This window comes from Pleurodeles waltl, chromosome 4_2, assembly GCF_031143425.1.
Source record: "Pleurodeles waltl isolate 20211129_DDA chromosome 4_2, aPleWal1.hap1.20221129, whole genome shotgun sequence".
Taxonomy (NCBI): domain Eukaryota; kingdom Metazoa; phylum Chordata; class Amphibia; order Caudata; family Salamandridae; genus Pleurodeles; species Pleurodeles waltl.
This window is the reverse complement of record NC_090443.1, coordinates 409,808,782-409,832,426: the sequence shown is the minus strand read 5'-3', so window position 1 is coordinate 409,832,426 and position 23,645 is coordinate 409,808,782. Positions and strand designations below refer to the sequence as shown.

The 23,645-nt window shown below is 43.9% G+C and overlaps 1 protein-coding gene across 4 annotated transcripts in view; it reads left to right on the top strand.

The window, feature by feature from the left end:
* Positions 1-23,645, top strand: part of RABGAP1L (RAB GTPase activating protein 1 like) — a 1,234,468-nt gene that overhangs the window by 52,652 nt on the left and 1,158,171 nt on the right. The window contains exon 2 of one of the 4 annotated variants that reach the window (XM_069231592.1): positions 22,118-22,250. The exons of the other annotated variants lie outside the window; for them this stretch is intronic. The gene's annotated coding sequence lies outside the window, so the exon portion shown is untranslated. The remainder of the gene's footprint in view (positions 1-22,117; positions 22,251-23,645) is intronic. 4 annotated transcript variants of the gene reach the window in all.

The following is a 23,645-nucleotide window of genomic DNA, read 5'->3' as shown; positions in this document are numbered from 1 at the left end:
GAGAAGTTTGATACCAAACTTCCCAGTATTCAGTGTAGCCATTATAGTGCTGCGGAGTTCATAATGACAGACTCCCAGACCATATACTTAATATGGCTACCCTGCACTTACAATGTCTAAGAATGGACTTAGATACTGTAGAGGCATAGTGCTCATGCAGCTATGCCCTCCCCTGTGGTATGGTGCACCCTGCCTTAGGGCTGTAAGGCGTGCTAGAGGGGTGACCTACCTATGCCACAGGCAGTGGGTTGTGGGCATGGCACCCTGAGGGGGATGCCATGTCGACTTTGCCTTTTTTTCCTCACCCACACACACAATCTGCACTGGCAGTGTGCATGTGTTAGGTGAGGGGTCCCTTAGGGTGGCACAACATATGCTGCAGCCCTTAGGGACCTTCCCTGGTCACAGGGCCCTTGGTACCACTGGTACCTTTTACAAGGGACTTTGTGTGCCAGAGGTGTGCCAATTGTGGAAACAATGGTACATTTTTTAGTGAAAGAACACAGGTGCTGGGGCCTGGTTAGCAGGGTCCCAGCACCCTTCTCAGTCAAGTTAGCATCAATATCAGGCAAGAAGTGTGGGGACGGGACAGGTGTAACAGCAACAAGGAGCCATTTTCCAACTAGTGGTGTGCTGCTAATCCCAGTAGCTCCAATGCACTTTTACCGTGGCATCACAAATCGGTTATTTTCCCTGTGGTTAAAATCCAGGAGAATTTTTTGCAAAGTGAGGAACACAAACTTTGAGAGAGAATGCAGGAACAAACATATGGCTTGAATATTTATGACCCATAAGGAGAACATTGTTACTGAAAGCAACCACATTATCCACATATTAGCCACCCTACTGCCTTTATCTGGCAGAAAAATGTAACTTCTTTGACTTTTGGTGCATCAGATGAAGCTAGGTATCACCAGATTTATGAATGGGGAAACTGGAAAAAACAGACAATCTTCCCTGTCTGTGCGACGTGATTATGTAGCATTTTTCTCCCAACCCCAATTAAATTGTGCATCCCTAATGCTTGGGAGATTTCATATTCAATGCCCGGGCATCTAACCCGGTCCAGCTTTTTCTTTCCATTCTAGGTTTTATAATCCTAAATTTATAATGGCATAAACTGTTCTACTAGCACCAGCATGTGAGGAAAAACTGGACTGGATTAGCTACTCATGCATGGAATCTGTCATCTTGTGAACGATGCTTCCCTCTTTGCTCCTAGGATGCAGGAAAGATATGAAACTGACTCTCACTTCTATGGTGGATGAAAGATATGGAGGCACATCTGTTCAAAGAACATCTAACCAACCAGTCGAGGCCACGAGCAGCACCCTTTTCCCCAAATTAGCACCCATCTCCACCCTGCCCTGGTTTTGGTCACTATATTGAATTATCCCTTGGCGCAATTCATGCAGCCGGTTATCTTTTAGCTTCATGCAAAGTGACTAACCTTTATGTTTGTGTATATTTTGCATTGTTCTATATAAATGCTGTCTCTTTTGTAGGTCTGTTTGCACAACCCACCTTCTTGCTATCCTTCGGTGCAGTGAACACAGTGAGGGCCAGATTTATTGATGAGACTCAGATCTCTTAGTTGGATCAATATTCTGTTTCTTCTTTCACATGAATATTCACTGCTTTGCTGTCCAGGTCCAGATGGACAACAGTGCTCTTTTTTGTGATGCACAGAAGAAACCATCTTAATCCAAGAAAAGGAACTGGGCACGGAAGAGTTAGAACCTCCAAGTCCCACGCTCCTGGTTTAGGGGCGAGAACAGAGCGAGACTTTAAAGAGTTATGCAGTAACCGAAGGCAAATATTCCCTGTTACAAAGGAAAAAATGACAATCTGAAAACCGAGAATAATATATGAAAAGTATTCTGCTCCCAGTTTAGGGCGGGTGTGTGCTACGATGTATAGTTTGCAATTTATTCTTCGACCTCCGGCTAAAAGGATGTTGTTTGTCTGCGCTGAGATGCACAACTACCATCAACCACAAGACGGAAGAGGGAAAGGCGAGAATAGCTGGGGCAGCTGCACTGGGCAGTAGACGCCCAGTGAGACAAGTTGTGAGTCACTCTGGCCACTGGGTGTCCAGGTTACCGCACCAAGGCTGCAATCATGCAGGTTTTTGGGATAACCACTGACTGCGTAAATGGTTCTGGCGCAGGCGAATGTAAACGTATCCCCGGAATACTTGTCATGGTTCCGGCCCTTGTTGGGCAGGTCTCGACGCCACAGTTTTAAGGCATCGGGGGCACAGAAGAATGGACAGTGCGCGCAGGGAAACGTTTGAGTAATGCCTGAAGCTGCAGAACACCCTTGTCCGCGTGCCGGTATTGTGGAAAGGTAAGCTACTGCGATTCAGTGGCCCGAAAGAGTGGGCAGTAAGAACTGAATGCCAGTTTTGTTCCGTTTTGTGTTGGCTGTTCGCGTTTCGTGATGATATAAAAATAATTTTGTACCGGCCCTGCGCGGATATTATCCATTAACGATGGCGGTGAGTCGTGCAGTCATCCTGGTCGAGGTGTGCGCGCTCCAGTCTCGCGGTCCCTTGCTCCTTGACTTGACACTCATGTTGAGGGGTGGGGACGCGGGTCGGGCGTCTGCAACGTGAGCAGCCAAAGCCCATTTGTTTTTTGGGATGTCGAGGACCCCGGTGCACAGCACGGATGTGTGTATGTATTGGCATTTGTATAGAGTGGACCCAAGTACTGAACAATGGAGTGATGAACAAAATGGCCCGTAGGACGGTGTATACCTGGGGGGCCGCAGTGGGCCATTTTAAGGCTACGTTGAGCTAACAAGATAATAAATTCAAAGTTCACGTAGGGTTTGCCACCCAGCAGATAACGTCTTTTGCTCTAATTTACTGGAAGGACTTTAGCTAAATGGGCAACGGTCTCTGCCTCGGCTGTATGACCACAAACCCACAGAGAGAAGATAGTCTTACTTGACATGAATGTTGAGAAGGAGGGGCGCAGTTTAGAATTAATATATGTTGTAAATTTCGTACTCGGTGTGCTATACCAACGTTCTCCCTGAAGCCCCAAACTTGATATGTCTGCCTCGAGCCATGGGGAATAAAAATTAGCATTTATATAAAGAATGTTACAGGCTGTTCCCAAAGCGGAAATATAAGTAATGGGCATATTTCACACTTTCCCACGCGCAAATCTCGCCGGGTCACAGCCGCTGAAATTAATGCGATAAAACAAACTAAGGCGAACAGAGAAAAAGTGTAGTGTTATCGTGGTATATATACATTGTCGAAATGCCACCTCCTGCAGTATCGGCATTACTGCATGGTAATTTCACACAACCTGTAACGAGGGCCCAAGTGTTAAAGTTACCCATCTCATTGTTTTTCATTTTTATTAGCCTTGGAAGAATGAAAGCCTAAGTCAACCCCATCAGGATTCAAACTTGAGGAGCTGCACATTACAAACAGAACCCACATGAGCAATGTTACTGACCCCCTGCCTGATCAGACTGGGGGGAAACATTTTGTGAAATCGCACATGTAATGTTAATTCTAATTTGGCCATGAGTCATAGACGCTGACTCTGACCCGTCTGTGTCTCCACTGCATAGACCAAAATATTCTACAGTCCAATGGATTTCGACTGAAAGTTCAGTGTGGCACAGCAATCTAGAATTAGGTGGTCTTTGGAGCAGCTTTGACAAGTTGCGGAAAACAAAAGAACCTTGAAGATCTGACGTGTGATTCCTTGTATCTGGTGGACTTGTGGCTCAAGAGATGTGGACGACACCAAGTTTCTGAACAAGCTGTACCAGTTAAATAAGCTGTTTGATCGCTTGGTGGAGAATGCTCATGCAATCCAGTTTAAAAGTACAAGTTAAGTCACTGGTCTCAGCTTCGTCGAGCACCTTATGATCCTCCCACCAGTGTCTTTCGAGTTGGGTGGTTTGCTGGCGTCCGAGGGTGAGTGTGGGAAGTGTTGCTTCTCTGCTGAAGAAGGAAAGAAAGTCACAACTGAACTACTACATTTGAGGTAATCGCCAGAAGGCTGGATGTCTGTGCCAAAAGTCTTAGGGTGTTCCCTGTCTGCCCTCTTTCCTTTCCATAACCACATTTCGCCAATGGACCTGGCCAGGCGTAAGCAACATCTGCCTGCTCACTTGCCTTAAATATTCTCTCTAGAAAACCAACACTAGCTCCCACTGCCAGATAAATAAGACTTCAAACTCCCTGTTCGAACTACGATTATCTTCTGTATTAACACTGCTTACAGACCTGCTCAGGAGCCATCCACGCTTGCGCGTAAGACACTACTTGCTGTTCTGCTTGCATTGAGATGGATAGCTGAGTTTATCATCCTTACTGTGTTGATGGAAGCGGCTAATCGGTGGCACCAGTGTCTTCCACTATCTCCCAGAGAGTCCATGCTTGATCATATCAATTTCACCATTCTCACCCCACGCAGAGCAGCAGAGTAAGGCATTTGCAAGACATGGCTTCCGATCTACCAATATACAGACAACAATCAACTCTTCGTGGAGGTGTCTTACCATGATGTCATTATTAAACTGAAAACGTGTCTGTCTCTTTATGAGCAGTCTGTGGCCCTCATTACGAGAGGCCCTGTATTCCCGATCCTGTATGTAACTGGATGTTTTCTGCTTCATTGGGAGTCTCAAGGTGTGCAGGATTAGAGCACCTAGGATTTCTGGGCGTGGTAACGGCACATTTATTTTACAGAGGGCTGATCTCTGCGTTGACCCTGGAGGACTTTTTCTTCCGTAAAATACCTGGAGTTAAAGTTATGCGTGCAGGAATCGGTACAGGGGTACTGATTCCCAAATGTTATTCTGCCATCCATGCTGGGCTCTTGGGGATCAAGATTGTGGTCCCTTAATAATATTGGGACCCAATGTCACCAGTACCTCTGGTATCAGTAAAACCGGGTGCATTAGTACTGCCTCATAACTCCTTGCCACTTTTAATGAGGGATTTTGTCATGCATTTTATCAGACTCATTCCTTCAAGACAAAATTCCTATTACCTTCCCTAAAATAATTTCTATGCATTTTCACAGGTGGCTCTCACAAACATCTTCATTGGGCATTTGTCCAAAGACATCCACCTGTGCTCTATCGCTAGACTTCATTCTGGATTCTTAACATTCACTGCTGGAATGCCATTCCGAAGTAATTAAGTCTGCTTCATTATTACTGCATGTACATCTTAAACTTCAGACTTCTATCCCCCTGATCTTCTTCGACCTGCAGTCCAGTCGCTTGCTGTTTTTTCATTGATGGCAGCGGTGATATCCTAGCTGATCCACCCAAATCTACAAATGTAGCCTTTCTAAGCTACGTTTGACTCTGCAGCCTGCTTTATTTATGGTATAAAAAGTCTGATCTCTTAGCCCCCTATTTATTTCTCCCCAAGTCTCTCAGATGCTTCAAGACTTTCTTATGTCACACTCCAACGTGCCTACTTTACAGTACCACGCTCATTTAAGGAAATACTCAAAAATGCTGGTGAGACTAAAGGTATTGAGAGCTTATCTTTTCTACTATTCGAAGCCTCCAAATGCCAGAAATTGTAGACCCAAAATCAAGCTCTCGCTTCTGTGTCACCCTGCAGAGGGAACTACAGTTTCTCAAACTGACTTTAAATTCCCCTCCTTTCCACCATCCTTTCGAATGCATCTTTTCCAGATTCACCTTATTCCTCAAGTTAATTGAACCTAGGCTTATTCTTTGTATCCTTTCGGCATAATCCAGTGTACTTTTCTGGTCAAGCTCTGTGATGCCTCTATCAGCTAGCTAGACATTATGCAAACCTTAAAATAAATAAATAAATAATACCGACGGATGCAAAACACGTTATTCTACTTCCTGCTTTCCCTCACGGGGAAAGCTTCCATTTCCATCTGATGTAGTTAAAATGGAGTCTTGTGTTGAAAAGCCTACCATTAACTCACTGTACCTTACGGAGAAGGTTCCTCTAGCCAACCAGCGAATTCCAAGTTAAAATTTGAGTCCCATGGCAGAGCCCTGTGCTTCAAGTGTAACTGTGACCATAAGTAATGTTCTCCTTGAACACTACCTGATTCTGCAGGAGCCTCACGCTGGTGTGACTTGGAAGAGCCCGCTATCCAGGGACAGAGACTTTTCTAGTCTCTAGGTCCTTTCCCAGAACGGCAATCAACCTGACCCAAAGACTCGAGCAGAAGGGATGCAATGACCGTCCTGGGAGGAGAGAGACTGGTAAAAGCTATACTTCAAATTTCAGGGAGAGTGCCTGCAGTGACGTCTCTGCCCAGATGACAATGTCTCAAGAATTTAATGACACATATGGCCAAGTGTAAGAGCCATCACTTTCTGCTTCGGTTGAGAATCTTTATAATTATCTAGACTTCACCATGCAGCCCAGGGGATTCTGTAAAATATATAAGGAGATCACCTTGGTCCAGATCCGTTGATTGTTGTTTTCCTACCTTAAGGAGAAAGCGAGCTGTTCTCATTGGAATCCATGGTCCGTATTCCAGGAGGTGCATTGCCCCCCACTTTGTCCTTGCGGTTGTCAGTGCCAGTAGCTCTTGACGTATGGGAACCCAGGGCATCAGATTTTCTTGACTGTGGCCAGTGGTTCTTAAGATACCTCAATTAGCTATTGTTCTCAATGGATAGTTGGCATCCAGTAGAATGAGCCCAGTCCTCTAGGCACTGGAAATCACATCTTATCCATGCTGCTCTAAAAGTCAGAGTTTTTTTTACCAGGCTCGATTGCTACTTCATTGTATTGGGAGCTGGTCTGCAGGCAGTTCGAAGGGTCCAGATAGTTTCATGGCAGATGCATCAAACTCTATTAACATTTCTGCACCAGTGACCAATCCCCAAAACAGTGCTGTACAGACAAAGGTACAATTGCCTTTTAAAGTGTAGCAAAGTGAGCATCTAACCCTCAAAAATCTACTTTATGGGACAAAAAGTTTGGTACTACTTTTACAGGGACATACATACGGGGGGGGGGTGTTAGTCAGTGGAGAAAAATGGTGCTCAAAGACCGAGTTAGCAAATGTGAAGTTACACAAATGTCGACTAAGCAGAGCTCTCATAAGGGAAACACCCTCATCCCTAGACCTGAAAAACCATGTTAGTCAGGCAATACAGCAACATCAGATGCACATGCTCAAGTAAATGAAAACTCATGTTGTTAGTTATTGTTTTTTAGTCCATATAACTATCTTGATCATGGAAAGATAAACCATCAAAATTCAAATCACACTGTCAAAAAGAGGATCTGATCACATAGCGAGCAAATATATAGTGTCTCAGTTCTTCTGTATGGTCCCACCAGTTTGTAGTTTATTAGTTTCAAGCACAATTCTTGTCCTTCTGTGTATGTAGATGCTGAATTTCAATTGTACCTCAGCCAGCATGTGTTTCGTCTTAGGGAATTATCCAGCGACTTCCTCAGGGCTAGAATTTCATTAAACAAAAAGCCTTGATGTAAATGAGAGAGATTATAACTGCAATCAACACATACCCTTCACCAAAATATCTTGGGAGTGGAGACCAGTTATTGTAAGTCACCTCATAGTACATGATTCCAAGATTAAGGACAGTTACTTGTTATCATTCTCGTGATCCCTAATATCTCCAGTAGAGTAACATGCCATAATTTATATTAATTCATGGTGCAGCCTAAAAATTGAATGTCCATATTGTGCAATACACAAAACCTACCAAGTGAAAAGTATAATGAACCATGCACACACGTGCAACAGAACCCAGTGAAAAAACACATATAAGAATACTAACAAAACTCTACCTGATACAATGGCAGTTCTTAAATGCACTTAATAAGTACGAACGCACCATTAGACAAGCTCCATCATAAAGCCTCACCCCATTTTACCTGTCAAAATTAGACCAGGAATATTGATTCGTTCCGGCATTCAGTACGGTAATTGTTAAATCAGTTTAATGAAAATGATGAAGAAATCCCTCATGGCGCAACAGCGTCCACCGCCGTCCTAACACTAAAAAATAGTGATTAGTGAGCAAAAAATAATACTAATTATTTAAATAAAAATTAGAACGGCGTGTGACCATAAATCTGTAACCAATTATCATGTACAGAACAGCTCACCTGATATGTGTAGAAGCGATGCCAAATAAAGAAAGTTGTTGCCATGAGTATCGGTCGCGAATACGTTGACATTTTCATACCGCTTATAAAGCCATGGAGGTAAAGGAAGGACTCGATTAAACAACCTTCCTTGTCCGCCATCTTAAAGGTACAGCCTCACATCAGTCCCCCATATGAGGATTCTCGAAATAACATGTGGTTATGCTCTCTAGGGGCTAATTATATGGTTAGATGACCATGTTTCTTATAAATTATATTTTTATTGCAGTGTCCTCTAGGTACTGTTCTTAGCCTTACAATCAGCATGATACAATATTTGCTGCACTTGGTTGTCACATAATGCTTTGCAGGGCATTCTTTTACAAAACATGTTTGCTCATAACTCACCCTGTGATGGTCCTAGGACAATGTGACTACCTTCAAAACGTTCACCACAACCTGCTCTTTCTGTTTAGATCATCTCTTGATCCACGCACTAAGTTAGTGTTGGCCCCAAAATAATAACCCTCCCTCCATTCAATGTATTTTTAACTGCTCTCATGGCTGGAACATTTGTTTTACAGCTGAGAGTAGTTTGTTTTTTAATGATCTTGTTTGTAATATCATTACAGTAGGCCTGCTAGCCCTGAAAATGTGTAATGTATTATGTCCTCTAGGGGCTAAATAAATGGTTGTACTGCAAAACTTTCAGTAATTTTCTTTTCATGTGGTTATGCTCTCTAGGGGCTAACAATATGGTAACATGACCATGTTTCTTACAAATGCTATTTTGATTGTGGTGTTGTCTAACTGATGTTCTGAGCATTACAGTCTAATGCCAAACGTTTATTTTTGATAAAGGTTTCTATTGGGTCTATATGACAATTGTATATGTTTTATTAATCTCTCCTTTTTGCAGTTATGACCATGATTCAGGCCAACTTAACATCCTTATTACACTAATACTGTTTGAACACTCTTGATACGTTTGGGTGACCCTTCTAGGCTTTTTTACTCCTCTGTGGCTGTCTTGTTTTGGCAATTGTGTTAGCCAGCCAGCAACTCTGATGGTGAGGGGATGAAAATGGTATTCTATTGGAATTAGCATGGCAGATTTAAATTAGGATGCTAAATGGCAACATTTTCATTTTTGTCTGCAGATAGTGGAAGAAGGTAAATGGAAGTGCTTTAGTTACATGCAGGGCCACTGGAATTATGTGGCAGGAAAATACCAAATTATGAGGCAGGGTAGACCAGTTTATGTGGCAAGAAAAGTCCAGTTATGAATTTATAATGCCAATAGCTCTAACTCAAGCAAATGCGAGACCCATTGCAAATGCTTGTTGGTGTCTGTCCCCGGCAGATATTATCACACATCCCCTTGCTATGATTAACATTTCCCTTACTTTTTAGATGCTGTTTTGTGGCATGTTCATGTATACACCTTGCTTTGTGAATTCTGCTGTGAACAGCTTCTCTGCCACTACTAGATGGCTAGGTCTCAAAATGTGGATACTGGATGTTTGTCAGAGTGAAACTATTTCAAACCTTCTTTTTTAGGGTTAGGTGACACCAAGATCCATATTCTTGCAGCACCTACCTGCCACAGACATGTGCGAAATACACTGTGCCCCTGGTGTTCTCGTTACTTCTCAAACCTACTGAGCACATCCTTATGGGGATTGCATTCAGTTTTTGCACAAATTATTGATCTCCTGGTGAGAGGTTGAAGAAGTATTGTGTCGCTATTTTCACATTCTCCAAACTGCCTGCTGCCTCATAATCTTCCTACAAGAGGGTTGAATCCGAGTTAAAAGTGAATTTGGCTGTGAGAGTAAAGCCTTAGCCACACAAGCGCCATCAGTGCAAGTTTAATCCTAAAGAGTCTAGATACATAACTTGACATGGCTCCTATGAGTCACTTCCTGCTGAAGCTTGCTGATGCGTTCACCTCGTGATGAAAGCAGGGCCTGCCATGGGCACGGGGAGTTGTTCTCAGCATTTGTCCGAGTCTTAGGCATTTTTTTTCTCTCAAGTGGTCTTTACCTTTTCACGTGTAGCTAATCTGATGTCATAGACTAGCCAGAATAATTTAATTTACTATTGAACCTCACTGCCACCATCAAAAGGAGGGAGAGGATTGACTCTGTACTAATTGTTGTGAAGTATAATGCTGCTGTCAGACATTGTAGGATTTGCCACTCATTTTGTTACTGAGTAATCGAGTCATTTCAACTTCGGCATGCTCAGATTTGAACGTTTTGCAGACATGCTGTTTCTGAATCCAGAGGTTTGATAAATGGGATCCCAAAACATTGGCTATGCTAGTATTAAATGATGTCCTTCTGTACCTTCTATTTTTCCTACACTCTGCATCTCCCAAAAATTCACACTAGATGACTCAATAATACCATAGTGTAGACGAAATCAGTGTGTGCAGGAAATCACTGTATGGCATTTCCTCTAAACGCAGTTCAACTGCCAACAACATAGTTCGCCGCACTGCTTAAGCAACCCAGCACCGCTCAGTTTAGATTTAAAAGGCATTGTGTGTTTGATAAACACTTTTAAAACAAGTCCATATTTAATACAAGTCCCACAGTACACGTGTGTAAGAACTACCATTTATTAACAATAGAGCTAATGAAGATTTTGTTGTTTCATAAAGTATATATTTCTAGTATCGTGGAGAGATTGTTGTACCGTAATTATGCAATATTCTGTCAGTTTTGTGAGACACAAAAAGCCACCGTAACTGTTGTGTTGCGAAGGTTTGTAAAAAATGTGTTTCACTCTAAATTCTGAAAAAAAAAAATTCACGTTTCAGCTCACCAATATTTAGGACCCACTGCCACAGTGATGACTCCTTCCTGAGTAAAAGTTATAAGGAAAGTGCCTAATCTCTAGGTTATAAAGGATATTTAAGGTTTGAGGCTTTAAAATTGTTAACCAGTTTCACAACTGGAGTTTTTCAAAATGATTGATGTCTTCATCATATTCCTTGGTATGTGACCTCTGTTTATTTGGATCCATGAAACAGTGTCCTTTACTGCTTTGAATGAGGTCTCCACCCAATACTGTTAATGTTGATCCTACGATGCAATGCATTTTAGACGGCTATAGTTGCCAATGGATATGTTCTTTCTCAGATGTCTGAGAGTTCAGGTGTTGGCCTGTTGTTCACTGAAAATAACGGCAGCATAGGGTAAAGGCTATATTTGCAGAATAATTATTTACAGATCTGGAGGCGTTTACTGAGTTGGGGCGCCAATTGGAAGTGACTCAACCTATCATGTTGGTAGTTGCTGAGAATCAGTATTTAAGATTCCTTTGAACAACAGAGAACAAGGCTTAGAGCCTATCTATATAAAGGGTTTTCCTTCTTGCAATGGATTTTGTAATCACCTGTCACCTAAATAAAAAACAGACAACAGAAAATATTCTATGTGTTTCACTGATGCAGATCCAGGAATCAAGAAGCAGCTATTTTGCTTTACACCACAGGACACTTGTCTGTAGTAGGTGCATGTTTATAGTCTCTCCAGAAGATTACTTACCTTAAAGCATAGCAAGTTTGCAACTCCTTATAAAGGTTTAGTAAGTTAAACATTAGGGATTAGGTTTCTGTAGTAACAATAGTAACTCTCCCCTCAAGAATAAATACAACAATTCTTCACCTCCTGTCCTAATCATCCAATTGCTGGAGTTGTGGAAGAAGAGCAAAACATCATATCTGATCTTTTAAGGTCTGAATGAACCATACTGTTAGAAGACAGAAATTCTTTTTTATATCTTGTAATAAGCATCTGTGGTTCAGAATTTTCCTAATGGTATTGGAACTCCTGCCCGAGTGACTTTACTGTACATGATCTGGTATTCTGACTTTTTGTAGCACAATTTGCATGCTAAACCAACCTGTATGCTGAGGACTAGGCCTATCCTTTGAATCTGCGATGTGGAGTCTGGCTCTGAGACCAGGAGGGGCAGTGCAAGTGTGAGATCTAGCGGACACGACACTACTGCCCATGTTCTGAACTGTCAACATTAAGCATGGGTGGCAGTGTAATGTTATTCTAATTCTAGCACTGAGCAGACCAGTTGGGCTCACTCATGTAAAGTTCCACTTTGAGACGCCTATATCCTTGCACTGACAACCCACGTGCAGTACAAGAGCATGTTGTGTAAGATCCATGGTAGAAGAACTTCATGTTTATATGACTCTAGTTTTGCTTAGACTGACAGGATCCGTTTTGGATTGGTTTTACGTGGCACAAGCCGGAGATTGTGACACAGTCTTCTCAGACATTGGAAGCTTATTGCCTGCATTCCTTAGTTGAATCTTTGAATCCTAGACATTGAAGTGTGAGAGAATGAAGACAAGGCTGCTTTTCAAAATTCTATTGTGACCTTTTTAGCAGTGTATTGCTGATAAATCCACCTTGATGTTGCCAATTGGTCTAATGCTGAGTTAGTGAGTGTGAGTCAGCAGTGAGAAGAAAGCCTCTGGGCAAGGCCTGTCCTGTCTCAGTCCCTCAGTTTTACTTCAAGAAAGCAAATGTAAATAGGTGCAGAAGTTTCACACATCGTGTGCTCCTGTTTTGGGGTGCTCGTGCTTGGACATAACATTGTCACTACCTGCAGTGAGAGCAATAACCTTTTGCAAAGACTGTGTCTGTGCTGCAGAAAGGCCGTGGAATATGAAACAGAATCACCCTAAACTGGTTCTTGGGCATTGACAGTGGGAACAAGATCCCTTGTTTGGGATGTGTGTATAAAAGTGGGAGCTAAACTGCCCAATGGGTTCCAATTTCAAGTTCTGCAAGACAGCGTACGTGAAGAACTGCCAACACCCAATGCTGATATGTCAGTCATCCTTGAATCGGTGAGGGGACATCACCTGAAGTCTGAGCATCATGCTAGAAGAGCTTTGGGTCACCCTGTGCCTTGGGTGCCTGTCTGACCTGCAGAGAAGCGGTGGAATTGTGTCTGGCTCTGCAGGAACTGACTGACTGAGTTCAGAGAAGCCCAGCTACCGAGTCTGGGGGAGGGACTTTCCAGAAGAGCAGACGTTTTGTGAGAAATTAACTGGAATTGATCTGCCTGAAGGTCTTTTGGCCTCTCTGAGTCCATTTATTTGAAAGCAGTGTGAGCTGTATCAGCTCACCGACCCCTCTCAGGCGCCTCGCACCCTCACTTCAACAAGCGCCACCAGAGGAGGACAGCGGACATTCGCTGACTCTGCACACTGAAGCTGGGGAATGACGTTCCTGAAGTCGCTGCCCCTGCGAAAAAAGAACAAGGTGTACCTGTCTGACCATGTTGTTGCAGCTGCGAGTGCGGCTTCTCATCTGTATGGCTATGGTCCTTCACCTTGTGCTTAAGCCTAATAAGTGTCTGATATCTCAGATGAAACTATTGGCTTAACTGAGCATTGATCTAATGCCTGTGAAACTTACTGCAGATTCATGTGACATATGATAACCTTTCTTAAAGAGAATGGTCTAGTAAAGGAAATACAGACTGACCTATGAATCATGGAAGCTGGCTAAGCTACTTATCTGTAGCCATAGTGAACCCGCACCTCTGCTTTAATTTAGTCTGCTGATTTCTGTGTAGATGATCCCCTTAGGACGCAATCTTGTGGTGATTAACATTTCTGTGTGTAGTATCTCGTTTTGGTGTGATTAAAGCACTTCTCTTTTTACAAAAAAAAAGTGCTGGGCTAAGCACTGAATTATTTTGCTTGTTGTTAAACTGTTTACGTTGTTAGTCTTTATCCACCACACTACCTCCCTGAGAAGTCTTTGACTGCTTTCCCTCACTACCCTGTCAAGTGAGGCAAGGATGTACGTGGCCCAGTTTGCAGAGCCATATTCCAATAGTCCCGAGCACACTAGAGGCAAATGACCCTAACCACCATGGTTGAGGTCCAGTAAACTCTTCTTATCTTGGTACTGAACCCCCCCACACTCAGTGCATTGTCTGGTAGGTAAGCTTCCACTTTTCACCTCTTGGTCTCTCTCGCGCTCTATTTTCTGTCCTTTTATAAAATAATATGCACACCTGTGTACTGTCACTACACCTGTAGTCCCAACTGGGATCATTATTTTTGGGATGTTACCATGACATTACATTATTTGCTTGTAATGGACATGTTTGGTATGCATCTCTTTTTTGAAAGCCCCCCTTGAAGTTCATTTTCACAGTACACTGTGGTTCTTTGGAGCTATTATCATCATTCCCATCTTCTGCCTTTTAAACAGCCAGGATGCTGGTCTCTCTACTAAGTATCAACAAAGGGAGGGACTGGGAGATAGTTTCGGGAGAGCACGTCAGGGTAGGTTCCCCTGCAGACTGCCGTCATCCACAAATAGTGACCGCTTTCGGCATGCTACTTCCCAAGGGGCCCCCCATGTACCAAGGGATGGGCGGCCATTAGAGGTTTCTGACAATTAGTGAACTTCAATGTAAGTGACTATATGATTTGTTTGACATTTTTGCAAACTTTCGGTAATATAGACAGGAGAAGTCTTATTATGTATTGGTCCTGAAGAAGCGTCATAGGATCTTGTTAGACCACTGTACGCGAAACATGTTGACCATGCCCTAGGAGCCCGAGGATAATCTCCTTAAGCTCCAGCACCATGCAGAAAGTGGTTGAGCATTATTCCTCATTTTACACTTTCCTTCTGTTTTTAATCTTGGTCCCGGTCTTATTCCATTGATTAATTAAATTGACTCGCTCCTATTAAGACTGGGAACCAATTTTAGCTTTCACTCTCCTGCCAGGATTAGCGCCTGACCGCAACACCAGGTCTTGTAGTGTCCGCTACCACGGCTGCTACCTAAAAGATCTCCGGCAAAGAGCCCCCTTACGGGGAGCCCGCCTGACACTGCAGCGCCGGTCTGACGAGGAGCTACCCGATGATGAAGCATGACATCCTCTCGGATGTGTGAGGGCTCTTGCTCCTGAACTTTAATGTTCCCCTAGTGATTATATTTTTCCATTTGGAACAGTGTACACCTTTTTTGTACTCTCTACTAAGTAGCCTTACCAATGTGACCACTTTCTTCAGTTTAATGATTACTAGGAGACTCCACTTTTCATCTGTTTGTAGCCTCCTAATCTTCAGGTGAGCCCAAAGAACCTGCCCCAGCTCTTGAACCAGCATTGTGCTATTGGAATAGAATCACTTTTAGTCTTCTCAGCCTTTGTCATCTCAGAGATTTTGCCTTTCCTCCTCATTGTATCCTGTTTCTTGCAACATCTGCTCTCCCTGCTCCCTTTCTTTTTCTAGCTCTCCATCTGATCCCATGCCTGCTCCTGGTACACGAAGAATGTTGATTATCCCTCTCTTACAGTTTGAAGTTGAACTGAGAATAATAACATGTATTGACCTGCGTAGGAGGCTGGCCTGGCTTGTAGTGGGTACCAAGGGGTACTTACACTCTGTACCAGGTCCAGTTATCCCTTATTAGTGTAGAAGAGGTGTCTAGCAGCTTAGGCTGATAGAAAGGTAGCTAGCAGAGCAGCTTAGGCTGAACTAGGAGACATGCAAAGTTCCTACTATATCACTGGTGTCATATGCACAATATCATAAGAAAACACAATACACAGATATACTAAAAATAAAGGTACTTTATTTTTATGACAATATGCCAAAAGTATCTCAGTGAGTACCCTCAGTATGAGGATGCCAAATATACACAAGATATATGTACACAATACCAAAAATATGCAGTAATAGCAAAAGGAAGTAATGCAAGCAGTGTAAAGTTACAATGTATTGCAATAGGAGCACATAGGTATAGGGGCAACACAAACCATATACTCCAAAAGTGGAATGCGAATAACGTATGGACCCCAAACCTATGTGAGTTTGTAGAGGGTCGCTGGGACTGTAAGAAAACAGTGAGGGTTAGAAAAATAGCCCACCCCAAGACCCTGAAAAGTAGGTGTAAAGTGCACCTATATTCCCCAGAGAGCACAGAAGTTGTGATAGGGGAATTCTACAAGAAAGAACAACACCAGCAATGCAACCAAAGTGGATTTCAGGACGAGAGTACCTGTGGAACAAGGGGACCAAGTCCAAGAGTCGCGACAAAGTCGAGATTGGGCAGATGCCGAGGAAATGCCAGCTGAGGGTGCAAAGAAGCTACCACTGGATAGTAGAAGCTGTGGATTCTGCAAGAACGAGGAGGGCTAGAAACTTCCCCTTTGGAGGATGGATGTCCCACGTCGTGAAGAAGCTTGCAGAGGTATTCCCACGCAGAAAGACCTCAAACAAGCCTTGCTAGCTGCAAGGGTCACGGTTAGGGTTTTTGGATGCTGCTGTGGCCCAGGAGGGACCAGGATGTCGCCAATTGGAGGAGGAGACAGAGGGGGCGCCCAGAAAGATAGGGAGCCCTCACAGAAGCAGGCAGCACCCGCAGAAGTGCCGGAACAGGCACTACGAAGAAGAGTGAACCCGAAGTCACAAAAGGAGATCTCACGACGCCGGAGGACAACTCAGAAGGTTGTGCACTGCAGGTTAGAGTGTCGGGGACCCAGGCTTGGCTGTGCACAAAGGAAATCCTGGAAGAGTGCACAGGAGCCGGAGCAGCTGCAAATCATGCGGTACCCAGCAATGCAGTCTAGCGTGGGGAGGCAAGGACTTACCTCCACCAAACTTGGACTGAAGAGTCACTGGACTGTGGGAGTCACTTGGACAGAGTTGCTGAGTTCCAGGGACCACGCTCGTCGTGCTGAGAGGGGACCCAGAGGACCGGTGATGCAGTCTTTTGTTGCCTGCGGTTGCAGGGGGAAGATTCTGTCGACCCACAGGAGATTTCTTCGGAGCTTCTAGTGCAGAGAGGAGGCAGACTACCCCCACAGCATGCACCACCAGGAAAACAGTCGAGAAGGCGTCAGGATCAGCGATACAAGGTTGCAGTAGTCGTCTTTGCTACTTTGTTGCGGTTTTGCAGGAGTCCTGAGCAGTCAGCTGTCGATTCCTTGGCAGAAGGTGAAGAGAGAGATGTAGAGGAACTCTGATGAGCTCTTGGATTCGTTATCTAAAGAATTCCCCAAAGCAGAGACCCTAAATAGCCAGAAAAGGAGGTTTGGCTACTTAGGAAGGAGGATAGGCTAGCAACACAGGTAAGAGCCTAACAGAAGGAGTCTCTGACGTCACCTGCTGGCACTGGCCACTCAGCAGCACCTCTGTTTCCAAGATGGCAGAGGTCTGGAGTACACTGGAGGAGCTCTGGGCACCTCTCCTGGGAGGTGCAGGTCAGGGGAGTGGTCACTCCCCTTTCCTTTGTCCAGTTTCGCGCCAGAGCAGGGCTGGGGGATCCCTGAACCGGTGCAGACTGGCTTATGCAGAGATGGGCACCATTTGTGCCCATCAAAGCATTTCCAGAGGCTGGGGGAGGCTACTCCTCCCCAGCCCTGACACCTTTTTCCAAAGGGAGAGGGTGTAACACCCTCTCTCTGAGGAAGTCCTTTGTTCTGCCTTTCTGGGCCAAGCTTGGCTGGACCCAAGGAGGGCAGAAACCTGTCTGAGGGCTTGGCAGCAGCAGCAGCTGCAGTGAAACCCCGGGAAAGGTAGTTTGGCAGTACCCGGGTCTGTGCTAGAGACCCGGGGGATCATGGAATTGTCTCCCCAATGCTAGGATGGCATTGGGGTGACAATTCCATGATCTTAGACATGTTACATGGCCATGTTCGGAGTTACCATTGTGACGCTATACATAGGTAGTGACCTATGTATAGTGCACGTGTGTAATGGTGTCCCCGCACTCACAAAGTCCGGGGAATTTGCCCTGAACCATGTGGGGGCACCTTGGCTAGTGCCAGGGTGCCCACACACTAAGTAACTTAGCACCCAACCTTTACCAGGTAAAGGTTAGACATATAGGTGACTTATAAGTGACTTAAGTGCAGTGGTAAATGGCTGTGAAATAACGTGGACGTTATTTCACTCAGGCTGCAGTGACAGGCCTGTGTAAGAATTGTCAGAGCTCCCTATGGGTGGCAAAAGAAATGCTGCAGCCCATAGGGATCTCCTGGAACCCCAATACCCTGGGTACCTCAGTACCATATACTAGGGAATTATAAGGGTGTTCCAGTATGCCAATGTGAATTGGTGAAATTGGTCACTAGCCTGTTAGTGACAATTTGGAAAGCAAAGAGAGAGCATAACCACTGAGGTTCTGGTTAGCAGAGCCTCAGTGAGACAGTTAGTCATCACACAGGGAACACATACAGGGCACACTTATGAGCACTGGGGCCCTAGCTGGCAGGGTCCCAGTGACACATACACTAAAACAACATATATACAGTGAAATATGGGGGTAACATGCCAGGCAAGATGGTACTTTCCTACAACCTGCCACTCCCGAAGTCATCTCTGCACCAACAAAGCTGTTTCCTCATCATGTTCTGGGCAGTTCAGGAACAACTATTTGGTCTTGTTCTCAAACTTGATTCTTCTTACTGTTTGTAGCATCTCCAACTCTGTCATTCAACAAGCAAGTTGCTATTGCCCACAGCTCTGCTTTTTTGCACAGAAGAGGAACCCAGGGCCCAACATACCATTTCCATTGAAAGAAATGTTGGCAGCCCTTTGAGTTGCACAGTTTCAGTTTTATTAAGGATACATGATTACACAAAATCATTGCAGAAAGATAAAAGAACAGTAAAAGAGGATAATACCATGCAAAAAAGAAATATCAAAGCATCATTAATAGAACTGAAAGGGAAACTGAGTTGCACAGATTTCCAAATCAGTCCTCTCAAAAATGTTTCGTACCCTGTTTTATTTCTTTCGAACATTCCAAAGATGCTTATATTTTTGGCATGATCCTCCCACTGCTTCTGGTGCTCTCAGCTCCAGTTTTCTATCTTTTCTTGCAGTGCCCCGTTCGATTCCTACCTAGTTATGGTTATAGTTAGTTCCTTTTGGATCACATTTTTCGATTGCGGTGCAGATCAACTCAATTAAGGCTTAGCCTAGGTGCCACCATCTCTATTTTGCCTTCAGGTACCAATCTGGTCTTATGTATGGCTTTCTAGACTTCCTTAATTGAAGGGTCTACATCACTTGACTAGCCTTGTTTTTTATCCAGAGGCCTTTCATTGTGCACCAGTCTTTACTGGCAGGATCCAGTCGTAGTGCAGCAAACAATCAATTGAATGCCTTGGTGTTTCCTTTATCCAGCTTGTCCTTTGCCATCAAGTCGGGGGTATTACAGTGCCGCCATTCCACATTGGCTCCAGTTTCCCATTGCCCCGGTTTCCCTTGGCTGTGAACACTCCCTGCCCTCTGATGATTGGGTGCACCGTTTTCCTTCTTTACAAAATATTGAGACAGCTGACAAACGTCTCCCTTTTAAGTCATTCGTTTTGTCTTTCACAGCAGCCATGTCTGCTAGCAAAGCCATAAACGTTTCTAATTCGGATTTCAGTCTTTACAAGTTACCACATAATTTTCAACGAACCACCGCCTGCCTGAATCTGCTGCTGGCCACATTCATTGGGACCATGCTTCCACATCCCCCGGATTGTGTGACCCGGGCGTAAGTGCAGCCACTGTGCCTTCCGCCTCAGCAGCGGTTTCATTTTTGCGCCCAAGTGCTCCGGCTAGTGCCTACCACCAGATCAGCCTGCAGGCCGCGCCCTCACAGTAACCTTTTGTTCTCGAAGCCTCGCCCGTCGCACCTCCACATATTGCCAGTAGCTTCCCACTACCCAGCTAGTTCTTAGTTTGGGGTACACTTTTAACTTTGCCAGTTTTCCTTGATATATGGTTGAATACCAGTGTATTGAGATCAACAGTATTGACCTACAATAATATATCTAGGAAATCGACTTACCGTCACAATGTAAGTTAAGTATGTAATGATTATTATTATAAATTCCACCCATACTTGTCATGGCAGAAGGTGTTCCTTTCCAGTTTCAAGGGTAAACTCCAGAGTCAGCCTCCCTTTCTGTTCTGTCCAGTGCTTAATTTGTGCTTGTTGTTTCCAGTGTTGAGCACTGGCCCTTATTTGTGAGGGCCGGGGCTTATTCTTCTGCCTCAAGCATTTGTTGCGAGCAAAAGACACATATAGGAAAGACAGAAGAAGGAAAAACTAAAAAGCGTCATAAAGGGAGAAAGTAAAAAGTTGCAGGATGAGCTGAAGGGGCAGGGGTGGCCGTAAATGGATTGAAGAGGCCCGAGGTGGCTTCAGGATTACGCTGCCTCAGTATTCAGTGCTGGCAGATTTAATTACAGCAGCCTCGTGTTTAAGAGAAGGGCTTTGAGCACCGGCACCTCTTTATTTACAAATTAAGCACTGGTTCTGTCCCTGACCGCCAAATTGGTTGGGCTCATTTTTGCTTCCAGCTTGCAGCTTATCCATGCGTTTCTAGTATTGTTATAGGATTAACAGAGCCTCATAGATTACCAAGAAGAGTTGCATCCTGCTCTGAATGCAGCTAAGCAACACTCCCAAGATTCTGGTCCAACTTGAACATCGAGGCCTGGAGGCGGAGACACAACCTTTGATGTTTGTAACAATGTGAGCAGCAGATTTCCAGGACCATATTTGCATGTGTCTGCATTTAGGAGGCTTGAATGATTGTTCCAGGTTTTGTGAGTGGATGTCGTGTATCAGAAGGTCTGGTGAGCTAACCTTTTGCTTTTAAAACTTTCTTAAATAAGAATGGATAAGGGAGGCAGTAGTCAATTTTCAAAACGTTTTTCCAACCTTTTTAGGTCTCATCTACAGACCCCTTTACTTGTTTGTGGTCATTAGACCTATTTCATACAATACACTCTACCCACAGTAAGTCTTTGTTTACCGTGTTGCTTATAGTTGGTTGGCTTTCATGCCAGTCTAATTTTCTTGCTACATTACAGGTGGGCGCAAAACGCTCCGTCCCGTGTTGTAATCTCTCTTTGGGCTTCAAACCACGCCCATGTCACGTCAGTTTCTTTCATTGGTTTGTGAGCTTGCCTTTTAAAATCTGCTTGCTTTCATTAGTGAAAGGCATGCATAAGTCATGCCTTTTCTGGTATTTAGCCCTCCGCAAGCGCAGCGACCAAGTACTGAAAACATATGAGGCTCCACGTTTTCACTCTGGTTTCTGGACTACTTTTTCTTTTTTTTTCGCAGCCCGATCTCGCTGGGCAGAAGTCGAGCGCTTTGCATGACATCGACCCTATTGCATAGTTAATTGCACTTTTGCTGGTTACATGAATAATTGCACTTTTGCCGATAGGTTTCACTACGAGTGAACTTTTATTTCCCTTTGTGTGTCTACTTTGCACTGATGCCGGCCGTCAGCTCGCTTATGTTTTTTTCAGTTTATATGGCAAGAAAAGTCCAATTAGTTATGTGAAACTGTTTTATTTTCATTTTCAATTTATGTGTCAAGAAAAATCCAGTTAGGAGTTTACTATGCTAATTGCTCTAGCTCAAGCAAACGTGAGACCCTTTGCATTGCAGATGCTTGATTTTTTTATGGCATCCTTGCTGCTCATGTGTTTGCACCGGTCTTGTGCTGCTTCCGTCTCACATCCCCTCCCCACACTTTGTGGTTCTCCCCAACCACATCTCTGCCCCCGATCTTGCTCGCCTTTTTTTTTCTTCTTTTTTTAACCATCCTCCAGCTTCTCCTATACTGCCCCATTCCTCGTGGCATCAACTGACTTGCTACCTCATTTCCTTGCTTCTTCGTCACCCCACCTCTGAAATACAAACACATTTGTTAACAAAGTGCTCATTGGCTAGCCAGCCATTCTCGCCTTTCAGAAACACATTTACTGACGTGCAACGAATATGAACTATTGTTAGAAATGGCTCAATAACCTCTGGCCTGCACTGCTCCCTAGAAACTTTATGCCTTTATGCTTCACTTCGATGGCATGCCAGCCTCGCCTATTTTGAATTGATTTGAACTGTTTGTTATTTTGCATTATTTGTGTGCTGTTTCCTTTTGTACATAAACGCTAACAATGTTTTCGTTCTGCTTCGACCTAGAAAACGGTGTGGTGGGGTGGTGCTGAAGATCTGTCTAAATCTGTCTACATAATGTTCATTTAAAAAGTTTCCCCTTCTGACAGTGGCAAGCTGTGCTCATGAACATACCTTGGCTCAGGCTGCAGCAGAACAGGTATTTTAACACACAATTAGCTCTTTCCTGTAAAGTGTTCTTAGAATTTGGGACTGGTTCAGAAATGCATAATGTGCGCCTTTGCTTCTAGAATCTAATTCACTGCATAGGGTAATAGTTATTGCAGATTATTTGTTACCACCCATGAAGCTTTGATCCGAGAACTGAGATTTATGTGTCTTTGAAAGGTGTCAATATTTTGTTGCATAAATCGGTGTTGTATGATTTCACTGGTGAAACTTGTCCTAGTGGCCTAGTAAGTCTTTCCAACATTTCCTACTTGCACGTGGGATCCAGCATTCTCTGCAGACTCTGTGATGGTGTAAAGTACATCACTTGCTGGGGCAGTCCTAGGACACCCTCAATTGCAGATTATCATGCTGTACTTTAACCAAGGAAGATACCAGGCAGATTATACCACTGCTCAGACGTAGAGATAAACTAGGGCAAGATGATCATATTGTGTTGGTATTTGTTTAGGACTTCCCTACTGTTTCGAAGCCTAAAGAGCTTTCTTGTTTGTCAAATAAATAACTACTCCATGTGTAACTTTTACTTAGACATATCCTTTGCAGGTTTCTGAAGTACTTCGATTTACGTTGCACTCTTGGGTGCTCTTTGAGTGCGTGGTTGAAAGTGGTTGTAGTTTGATCTGTTTGAGAACTGCTTAGTGAACTACATGAGGTTTGATAGATGGGTTAAGCATGATGTTTTGGAGTTTGCTGTGCTTAAGTATCGGGTGTTGATGAGAGTAGGTGTAGATGCACAAATGGACACTAACTTTTCTAGGGCGGACTATGTCAAGAGTAGAAACTGCAGTTGGTGAAAATCAGTCATATGTATAAATGAGGGATGAAGAGCATCTGTGGAGTCCGCAGGGTACAGCAATATAAGGGGTCCATCCAGTGTTTTACACAAGCCTTCCACTATGTGGAGTCCACACAGTGGTGACAGAGGACCCAATCCACTAGATGACTTGTTAGATCACCTGAAAGAGAGCACTCTTTGCTGCCCACCTAGAACAGCACCCAAACCTTCTGCATGATTGTTATTCCACTGGGCGTATTTGATATATTTCCTCCAGGGGTTAAAGGACCAATACTGCTGGAGATTGTCACAGTTTGTATTATGCAGACCTGGGTTCACATGGACTTAAGAGGCAGCTGATCCACATTTTAGGGAATGACCAACTCTTTCCTGAACGAAAATTGATTGTTGATTATTCTTATTCCTGGGTGTTCTGTGGATCACAAGTTTGCTCAGAGAAAGAACTTGCCCTTATGCAGGTTTTTCAGTAAGGGCAGACTGATTAGGAGCTGTCACATTTTTTAAAATCTAAGTTTATTCCTTTCGAGTGTAAGGTTTAAATCTGGACTTCCGAAAGATTGGGAAATT